We start from the raw sequence: 13,191 nt of genomic DNA on the forward strand, positions 1-13,191 counted from the left end.
AAAATGTTCAACTCAGGTGAGGTAAATAGGATAATATGCTCTGTGGTTTATCAGTATACCAAGTTTGTTGTCAACTAAGCAATTGGTGTGACTGACGGGTGCAAACTTAATTAATATTCCAACTCACATAAACAGGACAATATAACAACCTGAACAATACATATATTACATGTAAATATATACATGTGTATATTTACAATAACAACCGTTTTTCATTTTCATCCATGCAAAGCAGATATCATGATGTATACCTTTAATATTGCTACATGACTTTGCATGTATTCAAGTCTGACCCATTCAAGTTCTAATTCTAGGAATCACGTCCTTATTCTGTTGTTTGTTGTATGGCAAGCAAGTCATGGAATCTTCTTGGAATTTCAGTGAATAGATTCCTTGTATACTGAAATTTAAGTAAATATATTTCATTCAATGAAGCTGAACTACCAACTATCAATTTGTGGTGATGGCAATGATCTCGATACCTGCAGATGTGTCAATAATTAAATTTTCAATCAAGTTAACAAGTTACCAAATTCTGTAGACAACAAGTATAACGGACATTATGATCAAAGAAAAATGGTGATCAGGTAAGCTATACAGACTTTTGGTTAAAAGACCCGTGCTAAATCATTACATCCGATACATTTTTGCTGATAAGAAATATTCATTTGATTAAAAATTATGTTTGAAATTGTTCATCTTATGCAAAATTAACTAAAATAGATTCTTAAGGTCTTCATATTTGATGTGATAAAAATTACTAATGAAGAGCACTTTTAATATGTATTTTCATGTGGGTTGTGATTGAATTTTAAAAAATGCACCTATACTGGTTATAAGAAAATTAAAATGATTTTGATATAGAATCAGGTGTCACAAATAGTGTTTCCTATTTTAATTATTATTCCATGGCTAAGAAAATCAAAAATCATTAATTTTGAATTTTCACTGTGATGACATCATGATTAACAACTATGTGGAATCAACATTTGTACTTTTCTCAAAAATCAGATACAAAAAGACTCATGAAAATTCATGGGACTTGTGGATTTTCATGGGATTGAGGCTGCTCATAAACCATGAGTCTGGGGCTTATCTTTAAAAAGCCCTAGTAACAACCCTGATGTGTTATGAAATTTGAACCTGCGGTAAATGTGTTAGATTAGAGTTGTGAGGATCAAGATACAACAACATATCACCATGTGGCATATGTCATTGACTTGTCTAAACAATGTGTAACTGTTGACCCACCAGGTTCAGTAATCATGGGGTGGGGGTGGGGTTATTGAATCATTCATTGAAATAACATGAAAAAAGAGCAATGATTCATTAGTTTCATTTTAGCTGATGTGTTTTGATTTTAGCCTGTGGAAGAAAAAGTTACTTTCAACCACTGGTTGGCAGAGGGAAAACAGAAGTGTTTCTAAAATGGCCTACATTTTAAAGTATAATATTTTTACATAGTTTTCACCCCCCCCCCCCCACTGATACTATTTATTCATTAGTCGACAGCTTATTTATGGTACAAAGCAAAATAATTATTAAAATATAGTATGGTGAAATTAGCTTAAGTAACCAATACATATTTATGATTTATTCACACAAACTTATCTGCACCGCCACCCATACTGGCCGTAGCATTTTTCCACAAGCATGTTGCTCATCCCAAATGTTAATGATATGTGCCGATATCCGGTTCGTATATCCAATACAACTGACCGAGTGACCTGGGAAAACACATGTGGTATTCCTCATCCACTCTAAAGAACTCTGATAATATGAAACAACCGAAAAATTCCAACGTGTGATTTGAAAATAGACACAGGCGCAGGCGGGCCTTGTGTCATGGATTTCCCGCAATGTGATTTGTTTAAGGAGCATAAATATCTAGCTACCGATTTCTTATAGTCATTCACATAAATTGTCTTTGAAACTTCTTCACATGGAGTATTTGTCCATAAAGAAATGTTACAAAACGGCATCGTCTGTCTTCAAACCGCCAACTCGTATGACATGTTGTCATGTTTCCCCAAACAATCGTATCTTTAACACTAAAGAGTTAGCAAAGGGAGATAATAAAATCGTCAATCTGCTAGATCGTACGTAGTTTTTAAAAATCTGTAACTAATTTGTAAACATGTTTCCAAATGATGTTTGTTATTTCTTTTACTGTCCATACTATTGACTTTATGTATCTATTAATCTTTAATGACAGAGTGTCCGATAATTAATTTTTATGACCATTTTCATTAGTGCTCTTTATAAAGAAAACAACGGGAAAATATTTTTGAAACCGAATATCCTTTCAGCCGATTAAAAATCTTAAGAAGGATTCAAGATGAAATTTTTTATTGGATCAAGTTCAAAACATGATTTTCTTCAAAATTAGCCATTTTTCAAGAGATTTTAAATTTATAGCTGTGCCACTTTTTTTTCATTCTGCATGATTCTTACGTGGACTGCTACTTAATACATTGAATGAATTGAATATAGTCCTTTGATTAAATAATCAACAAAGATGGATCCATATGATAATACATGTATTTGTAAAAGAAAAAAAAAGTTCCATTTCTCATACAAATGATATAGGTAGAGATATCAAAATCAACAAGAGGCCCATGGGCCACATCGCTCACATGAGTCATCTTGGCCCTGCTGTTTTGATTTTTAAATGCTATTTTATCAATCTTTATTCTCATGAATATTGTGACCCAAAACTAGCTCTAAAGAACACAACATTACTAAAATGAAATCATGTAAGACAAAGATATGACTAGCATGATATTGCTGTTCTGGATAAGACCAAGGTAAAAAGTCATAGGTCTTGGTATGATATGAAAGACCTTGCCATAAGTAATCAATATACAAAACATAAAAGCCCCATCTAAAATAGTCCTGGATATACTTAATACGTTATACTTTCTTAAAAGTATGTCAAACTCAGAGTTCAGGGTCACATGGTCAAATAACATAATATGATTGATTGTTTTAGCTGTTTTCCACCCCACTCAACAATTTTTCAGTTATCTGGTGGCACCTAGTTTTTATTGGTGGAAGAGAGAACCCAGATACAATGTACCTGGGAAGAGACCACCGACCTTCCAAAAGTAAACTGGGAAACTTTCTCACTTACCGGTGCAAGCAGGATTCAAACCCGCGCCAACCAGAGGTGAGAGGCTCCTCAACAAGATGAAAGGTTTTATCATAAGAAATTCATAATATATAATATATATGAAAGATCTACCTTAAACACAATGTAGTTCAGGACATACTGAATAGGTCAGATTTGTTTTGCCATAAAAATTGTATATACAAGATATGAAAGCCCTGGCTTAAATAGCTCTCGAGATATCTTTAAAGATTTTTCCTTAAATATATCAGCATATAAAACTTTGATCCCCTATTGTTACCACACCATACCTCCCGGGGAATTGATTTTAACAAACTTGAATATCCACTATGTCAGGAAGGTTTAATGTAAATTTGTGTGCGTCATACTAAATTTGAAAATAATTCCGTTATTTGAATCGTACATTGATCGCTGTTCGTTACCTTCACCTTTCAGTTATAGAATTTACTTAAAAATGTTCAATTGTTAACGTTGACGGACTACACCGGACGCAGACCAATAGCAATATGTCATCTGAGTTTCTAAAGCTTTTGAAAATTGATAATGCTATAAAAGCCTAGTCTGATCCCTTACACTCCATTTCAATAGTTAAGCGTAAAAACAGACTGGCGGAGATGGGGACCAAACTTAAGAAAGCTGTGAGATTAGTTCAATATTCAAACCTACAGTATTAAATAAGTATTTAACCCAAGTGGGATGATTTCATCCAAAATATTTCACTAAAAATATTTGTGGGAATATTAGTTCACACAGACATTATGTTTCATGTTTCTGACTTGCCCCAATATCTTCTCAAAGAGCTACGATTTTGCATCTAGTCTTGAGGAAGATTTTAAAAGATTTTCCTTGTATATATTTCACATGTAAAATTTAGATCCCCCATTGTGACCCCACTCTACCCCTGTGAGCCATGACTTTTAACAAACTTGAATCTGCACTATATATGAGTTTAAAACTTTGATCCTCTATTGTGACCTTACCCTACCAATGGAGACCATGATTTGCACAAAACAGGAACCTTTTATGTGAATTAAACTTTCCTGGTCCAGTGGTTCTTGAAAAGGTTTTTAAATGACCCCACCCTATTTTTGTATTTCCATGATTATTTCCTTTTTGAAGGGTGCATGACCCTTTATATGAACAAACTTGAATACCCTTTATCTATTGATGATACGTACTAAATTTGATTAAAACTGGCCCAGTGGTTCACTCTGGAGAAGAAAATGAAAATGTGAAAAGTTTACAGACAGACGGACGACAGGCAAAGGTTATCACAAAAGCTCACTTGAGCCGTTGGCTCAGGTGAGCTAAAAAAGTATACAAATATGTTCAATGTTAAACCTGTTTGTTGTATTGCTAAAAAGCTCCATTGCCAGCATCTACCCTTACTGAGCTTCCAGTGTCAGACCTTGATATCAACATCATCACTCATTTTGACTATCCAGGCCAAATTAATCTATTTGCAAAGGTGAGGCCTGGCTCTCATGTCGAGGTTGAAGATTGTACTTCCACATTTGGCGACCCAGTGGATTGATCCTATCCAATCCTGTAAACTTTAGGTCTCGTTTTAGGATCTCATCCCATGTCAGCTTTGGTCTACCTGTGAAGTTCTTTTCTGTTGCTCATGATGCATAACATTCTGACAAATCTGCAAAAAATATTTAGAGAAGTGATTAGTAAAAGGTCTTCATAGAGATAGCAAGAAATGTATAATTAGATAAAAATCATAATTTCTATTTCTACAAAGTAAGTGTTTATCAAATGATCAGCTGTAAATATTAATTCACATATCAATTATCATTTTTTAAAGATTCAAAGTGATACAGATATCATAAACATTTTATGACAAATATATCATAACTTAAACTACAGATTGTTTTTATGAAAAACAAATGTATCCCTAGCTCCCCAAATTGGAGGTGCTCCAAATGAAATTTCCACCCCTTAATGTACTGCATGGTATGGAAGATAAAGCATGAGCAGGAACATAGACATTATGAACTCCAATGAGCCACATAGGAGAAGGGTTCACAAACTATTTTACACCCTCCACCCCTAAGATTCACTATATTAAGGACAACATTTGGATCTTCGATCTGTTCCTGCAATATGCACATCGCAAATGGCATTGAAGTATTGTACAAAATTTCCAGTCTATCAGATAAGCTGTATAGGAGAAGTATTCACAAGCTATTTCAACATCCTCCACCCCTCTTAGATCTACTATTAACTTTTAGGAAAATAATTGGACCCTCTTGTCCCGACAATATACACATCTACAAATGGCAATGAAGCATTGTACAAAGTTTCAAATCTATCCAATAAGCCATATAGGAGGAGAAGTGTTGACAAGGTATTTTACATCCTCTACCCCTCTTAGACCTACTATAACTTTTAGGAAAATAATTGGATCCTCCCGTCCCACCAATATACACATCTACAAATGGCAATGAAGCATTGAACAAAGTTTCAAGTCTATCTGATAAGCCATATAGGAGAAGTGTTCACAAGATTTTGTGGCAAACGGACAGAAAGTACAAAAACAATATGTCTCCCCCTGAAAGAGGGGAGACATAATTACAGTACTGCAGCAATATTTTCACTGTATTTTAGTTGGAGGCTGTCAAAATACAAGTCATCAATACTCTTAAGGTGCAAATTAAAACTTGTATATATATACCTTTTCTCAATACATTTTAATGAGTTTTATTTCATCTCTAGTGGACTCTCTTTAGGACTGGCTCATTTTGCTGGGGATATGGACATCTAGCTATCCTAGTGCCATGCTCTTTTTAATGAATATTGTAAGTTCTGGGTTATGTCAAAGCCACTTGTTCTCTTTGATGCAAAATTAAGTTTGACTGAAATTACAGTGAAAGTTATTTAACAAGAAATCTAGTAGACACATTCAAGCAATATCTGTTCCCTACCACTACTAACTATATATTTATTCAAATTCAATGGAACATGTACCACTGCACTTCATATACTATTTTGTCAAAATGCACAGTATTAATGAAGAGGGTGAACATTACAACTTACATGTACCAGATAAGATGTATCATCAATATTCTACCTATTAATATCTGCTCTAGAACCTGATTTTCATGCACCTTTGTTATATGATGGACTGTATTATGATATTTAACAAGCTCTTTCATCTGTCTGTTTGCTTTTTTAAAAATTCAAAATCTTAGTTTATCAATCCTTATATACCCACTCAGGTGATCTAATCAGTAATTAGAAAAGTAAAACTGATTAATCTTTTTGAACATCATATCTAGCAAAGATACTTAAATACATATGTAGCCTTAAAATAATACTTATGCCCTGTTCAAACAGCGGTTTTAATGCACATTTTGAATTTAAATTTTTAAACTTTAAGGTAGCTATTGATAGCTAGCCCCAAAAAAACCGCTGATTGAATTTTTTTCAATTTTATTTATTATAACATTTTGACTTTATCCTAAAACATATCAAAAAATCAACAAAAGTAATCAGGTTAATTTTCGAGGAAAGCGAGATTGAAATCCCCTCTTTTGCAGCCCCAAAAGGCAAAAAATGCCAAAATTGAGCAAATTAACACAAAAGCCAATAAAAATTCTATTGACACCAGAAATATTGTTTGTCATATATAGTTCTATAAATTAAACACAAACAGATAAAAAATCAACATGGATTAGAAATTCAAAATGCATCTGAGGAAAACATTGGCATGATTCGACTTGGCAATTGGCCAAATTTACCCTAAATATGGCGTTTCTCAAATACTATCAGGCATACATTTTCTGACAACAACAAACTTCTGCTCATAAAATTTCTGATTTTATTTCATTTTTACAATAAGTCAAGTAGTATCTAAAATATTGAATAGAAAAAAATATACCAAATGAGGTTTAATCTGAAACTATGTCAGATTTTGTAACCCTACCCCCTCCCTTCTAGAAATGAATTTTAAGAGATACAGTCAGCAGAGATAAACTATTGACCTTAAATGATTAAGCATTCCCAAATTACCATATTGAGCATTCAAACTCACAATACTAGAAGTTTCTATGAGCCATTTAAGAATGATATATAGTGTGTGCTATTGCAGTTGACCTTTTCGCACTCACAATGATTGCCTAAATATTTAGTTATTTTTCATACAATTTCTTGTAATAACTGGACCAAGTCTATTACCTATACATATTTTTTGATAGAAATTTATATCACTATACAGTATAATACACCAAATATGTTTAAATAACCATTTCATATTTCAATAAATAATTAATATCAATGGAAAGAGACCCATGGACTGCCCATGGATCACTAAGTCCATCTGAGTCATCTTACCCTCACAGATAGGTGTGTCTTTCATAAGTTTAAGATTTCTAATTGTAGTTTCACATGGAACCAAAAACTCACTATTGGATAACTGAGAATGCATGTACATGTATATTGCATTAACTAACTGAAGTTTTCCCCAGGTGAAGGTCTATGTTCACTGTATGTATAAGGGGGGTGGTGAATTAGTTCCATAATGAAACTTTTCTAAAAATTTGATATACATTAATGTATATATGATGTATGTTTCAACTAAATCTTGAATTACAAGGAAAATTCAAACACATTGATTGAAATTATAAAATTGATATTATATCATGTGCACATTTTTTACTAATATATCTAAGAAAGAATAATCAACATTGAAATTTCCTTTATATGTATGCAATATTATTGTCTTTCAATAGGCATGTACTTGTAATATACGAGTACATGTACTTGTTTTCCCTTAAATTCACAATTTAGTTTAAAGTATGTTGTATAACATCCACTGCTCTGAGCTCATATAAGTGAATTAATGTTTATCATCCAGTCCCAAATTTTGCAGTAGTTCTTTAATCTTCGGAACTTGATCAAACATTTTTAAATTTGTGGAGTTGTGGGGGTCCAGGGGATATGTTATCATCACTGTAAATGGAGTACCTGTTCAAAATATAGATAAATATATTTAAATATAGCAAAACAGATGAATATCTGATATACTCAGAATTGTCTTTACAAATGTTTATCAAAAAAAATATAGTACCTCTCTTGCTGTTATACTTGTTGACTCGAAATCCACTTCAACCTGCACTGGTTCTATCTAACCTCCCTCGGTCTTCAGGCTGATGCCTAGAAAAAAGATCATCATAATTGATATTTGCACAGTTAGGTCTATATTATACCATTGAGTAATTAGATTGCGTCAGACAATATGAATTTTAAAACTGTGTCTCAACACATATTCAGTTAAAATTTAAATACTGATGTTTCAAAATTATAAATTGCAATGAGATGACATGTATATACCCATATGGAAAAATAATACATAAAAGTATATTTTTAATATATTATTAATACAGTCATTTTTGTACTTTTTTGAAATAATACAAAAAAAAATATATTATTTTTGTATCACAAAAAAAATGGGTAACTCATTTTTATATTAAATTCTGACTTTGATTTTTTAAAGGGTATTATTTTTGTATCATTTTGGACTTAGATTATTTTCAATATATTATTTTTGTATTTTTAGGGACTTAGCTTGAAAAGTTTTTTTTCAAGCATATTATTTTTGTATCAAAATTAAACTTAGTCATTTTCACTGTATTAAAATTGTATTTTTTTAAAAACTTAGTCATTTTTAATCCAAATCTTTGAATTTATATGTATTAATTTTGTATTTTAATTGGACTTAAAAATTTCAGTGATTTTTCACTGTATTATAATTGTATTTTTTTTAACTTAGTCATTTTTAATCCAAATCTTTGATTTATATGTATTAATTTTGTATTATAATTGGACTTAAAAAAAATTTCCCAGTGATTTTCATTGTATAAAAATTGACTAATTTTTAAATTGAAATATAAAACTTATAACTTGTGGAAAACATGATGCAAGATTTAGCTTCTCAAATTCACAGTAAAGATTTCAAACTTTTAAGTTTAGACAACTTTATCAGTTGCATGCATAATGAAATAATAAGGAAGTATACTTCTAAATAACACTGGAGACATTATTTATTGCATGATATTTCCAGGACAGTCTGTAAAATACAGTATAGTTTCTTTTGACTTCATCTAGGTTTCCCATTCTAATAATTGTCATGCAGTCTAATTCTACTGATAACTCTTAAATAAGCTTTTCAATAAGATACAATGTACCATTGTACCTTATTAATACTATCTTCTCATCAAAATAACACAATAAAAATTGTAATCTCTGAACTCAACAAATTATTTCTCCACTTTGTTTGGGTTTACTGCAAGTGGCAGTTGCTATTGCACACACAGAAAAATAAATAAAGTCCTACACATAAATGCCTATCAACTGTCCAGAGCTTGGTCTCAAAGAAATAATGTCACTGAAAAATATGTTGTGCAGAATATGAGCATTTACACATGTACTTCACATTATCTCCATTACTTCACTAAAGCATAGAATGATGGACCACAACAGTTCTCATTACACTATGATGAATGAAGAATGTTTCAAGTTTCACAAAGCACATCTCGTCTAAAATCATGTCCACTAAAATGAACCACACTACTGTCTCGCCTGAAAGTGGCTCTGTACTCCACAAATTTTAAGGACATTTGGTTGATGAGCATAGTTTGTTTGAAAAACCATCACTGAATCCACAATAGGCAGAATATGGTAAGCACCTATTACAGATACTTTATCATTTTACACTGTCTTGTTGACTGATGTTTCTTCTCCATCTGACATTCCCTTGAAAAATTCTTGCTCGCAACTTCCATAATTTAAAGTTTGTGTCATCTTCTGGAGGAATTGATTGGCATAAGACATGTCAGATACCTGAAAATGAAACACAAGAAATCAACTGAAATTGAACATTTTCTCTGCAATTTTAATTTTCAAAAATAAATGAGGGCATGAACTTTACTTGTTACTGTTTTATACCAGCATGCTTTACGAAGCGTGTTAGCACTTCAACAAAAGTATGCTGATGTGCAGCATTGTTGTTCATACAATTCAATCTAAAGATATCTGACACTTTGATCTACAGGTTCACAGAGTTAATTTTGTTTTTTTAAATTCAACCGCAGGGGCATATATATATATATCTTCAATGTCCTCTAATGAAAGAATTTTTTTTTAAAACTGTAACACAGGCACCTGAAATTTTATCCTTAAGTTACAAATAATGCCATAGATTGAAAAAACATATATCACACCCCTCCCTATAAATGAATACATGCAACTTACTGTTAAAATTTTAGGTGTCTGTGATTGTAACATGCTTATTATTTTTTGTGGACATACTCTATCAACAGTTACTTGGGTTTATTAAAGGTCATAAATTGAATATTTCATGTTAAAGAATTGAATTACGTTTACCGTCATTACTTTCTGCAATGCTGCATCCTGGTATTATTCAATCAATATCATTGTCGTCTTCAAAGTCAGTCTGCTTCCTCAAACTTCAAAGTTAGATAGGCTATGCTATATCTCCCGGATTTTTAGGATTATCTGACAAGGAATAGTCGGCAGTTGGGAAAACCTATGATAGAATTGGTCACATGAAAACAAAAACAACTAAAATTTATGAACTTAAACAACGATATATTATTTCACATTGATCATCATCGGGCAACTATCAGGTGCGATTTTACCACAAGTCACTTTGAAAAATAAATATCTATTTCTCAAATACGCAATTATAGGATTTATCAAATAATAATATTAAAGAAAACGAATAAGAAAAATGCATACCGATTGTGAAAACAACGTGCAAGTTCATCGGCACGGGCGCGCCATTACCACTCGACCTCGTGGCTTTTCAAGTTTGGTAGGACTGCTTCTTCCAGTGTTATACACGTCGCATACCCCATAAGAATACTCTAGGAGCCTTTAACAAGTTGTCCACAAAATAGATTGTATACTCTCCACGTGTTTCTCCCATTGTTTTGCTTTCCTTTCCTCACAATGTTCACAGATCGACGATTTCAAAATATGGAAGCGGAAGTGACTGTAGATAGAGTTCGGGTGACTCCGTAATCAATTTTAAATTATTACAATCTTAGTATTTGTTTAAAAAAAAAACAGTTATGAATTAGTTTCTAATAGCAGAAAATTTAAACAAACGAGATAATAACAGCATATTTACGAAAGATAAATACAAGACTAGAATTTTCGGCCGTCTTCGTACTTTCACGCGATTGGTCGAAGTTCCAAAATCTGTAGCTCTCAAATTTGATTGGTTGAATGTGTGACGCTGCCATTTTCAAAGTGATTAGACTGTCGCAATATTTCGGAGGTTATTTTGCATAAATTGCTAAATATTCCGTGGTTGAGTGGAATGAGGACCGGAGTCCAGAATCACGGAATATATAAGGAAGGTGACATCCTGCAAGAACGGCATGTCCAGACGTTTTGGGCCGGGTGTACGTAAAGTTCTTGTGATCATCACAACATGGTAAGTTAAAGTAATGCCCAAGATTTCTTTATTTTGCAGCAGATGAAACTATTTCAGTTTATGTAGTATGGAAGGATAGTTTTTCAAAGTAAAGTTGACTTTACAATTTTCTGAAAATTATAGCTAGACCTATATTCCAAAACAAAACCTAGGCCTTAGCGGTCAAATTTAAAAAAAAAAGATCGAGGGGGGGGGGGGGTTGGGGTTTACTCGTCCTGCATAGTTCAAGCTTGTCCAGTTTCCACACTATAGTCATAGATCTATATAGAAGGGGGGGGGGGTGGACAGCAGCAGATCCAGGATTTCCAGAAGGGGTACCTCCAGTGAATATGGTCTCAAATCCGGTGAATATGTGATATGAACCGTTTGCATTTGTATAGATTATAAAGGGACAATAGATAGACTATATGATAATGTTTTATATATATATTTTTTTATAATATTCTATTACAGATTATGCAGTGGTCAAGGCTGACGACAAGTGGTGTGACTTGAAGATAGCCCTTAGGAACAAAGTTAGTGCACTTTGCAACGCAGAAGAAACGGCAGAAGCAGAGGGAGGATGAGTCTCAAGACTGATGTGTTATGAAGATCATGGACAGACTAGATATGAATACCATATAAGGTCACAGACAGACTAGATATGTATACCATATAAGATCATGGGCAGACTAGATATGTACATACCATATCATCAGCTCATTGACAGACTAGATATGTATGTACCATATAGCATCATGGACAGGCTAGATATGTATAAAATACTGATTAAACATCTAGCAATTTATTGAATCTTGTACAATGAAAATGACAACAATTTGTTATTATTTATTATTTTTATGATAATATAGCCCAAAGTATTTAATAGTCGCTTTTTAAATCTCTACAATAGTAGCCAATGCGACATGGGATATTATGTTTACTGTAACAATGGTTTTAACTTTTAATAGTAGCCGAATTAGTAGCCAATGCATGTCTTTTTATGGGGGGGGGGGGGGGGGGGAGCATATTGGCATATTGTTTTTGTCCTGTCTGTCATTCTGTCTGAAACTTTAACCTTGCTAATAACTTTTGAACTGTAAGTGATAGAGCTTTGATATTTCACATGAGTATTCCTTGTGACAAGACCTTTCCGTGAGTACCAACATTTTTGACCCTGTAACCTTGACCTTTGAGTTTGACCTACTTTTTGAAAACTTTAACTTTGCTTATAGCTTTTGAACAGTAAGTGGTAGAGCTTTAATATTTCACATGAGCATTCCTTGTGACAAGACCTTTCCGTGAGTACCAACACTTTTGACCCTTTGACCTTGGAGTTTGACCAACTTTTTGAAAACTTTAACCTTGTTAATAACTTTTGAACTGTAAGTGATAGAGCTTTGATATTTCACATGAGTATTCCTTGTGACAAGACCTTTTCGTTGGTACTAAACCTTTTGACCTTGACATTTGACCTACTTTTAGTTTTATTTTTACATTGGTCATAGCTTCTAAATGGTAAATATTAGAGCTTTAATATTGTACATGAGCATTTCTTGTGACAAGATCTTTCTACTGGTTCCAAGATATTTGTCCTTGTGACCTTGGCCATCTC

General features: G+C 32.8%; 1 long non-coding RNA gene across 2 annotated transcripts; it reads right to left on the reverse strand.

Annotated features, from left to right (window-relative positions):
* Positions 1 to 9,159: 9,159 nt before the first annotated feature.
* Positions 9,160 to 11,207, reverse strand: LOC130051339 (uncharacterized). Of its 2 annotated transcripts, none has more exons than XR_008799807.1 (3): positions 10,895 to 11,207; positions 10,529 to 10,682; positions 9,160 to 9,976 (listed from the first exon to the last, which is right to left on the reverse strand). It is a non-coding gene; the product is annotated as an uncharacterized LOC130051339 (long non-coding RNA). The 2 variants fall into 2 exon arrangements; XR_008799806.1 differs by having other exon boundaries at positions 10,520 to 10,682.
* Positions 11,208 to 13,191: the final 1,984 nt, after the last annotated feature.

This window comes from Ostrea edulis, chromosome 1 (assembly GCF_947568905.1).
Source record: "Ostrea edulis chromosome 1, xbOstEdul1.1, whole genome shotgun sequence".
NCBI classification, from domain to species: Eukaryota; Metazoa; Mollusca; class Bivalvia; order Ostreida; family Ostreidae; genus Ostrea; species Ostrea edulis.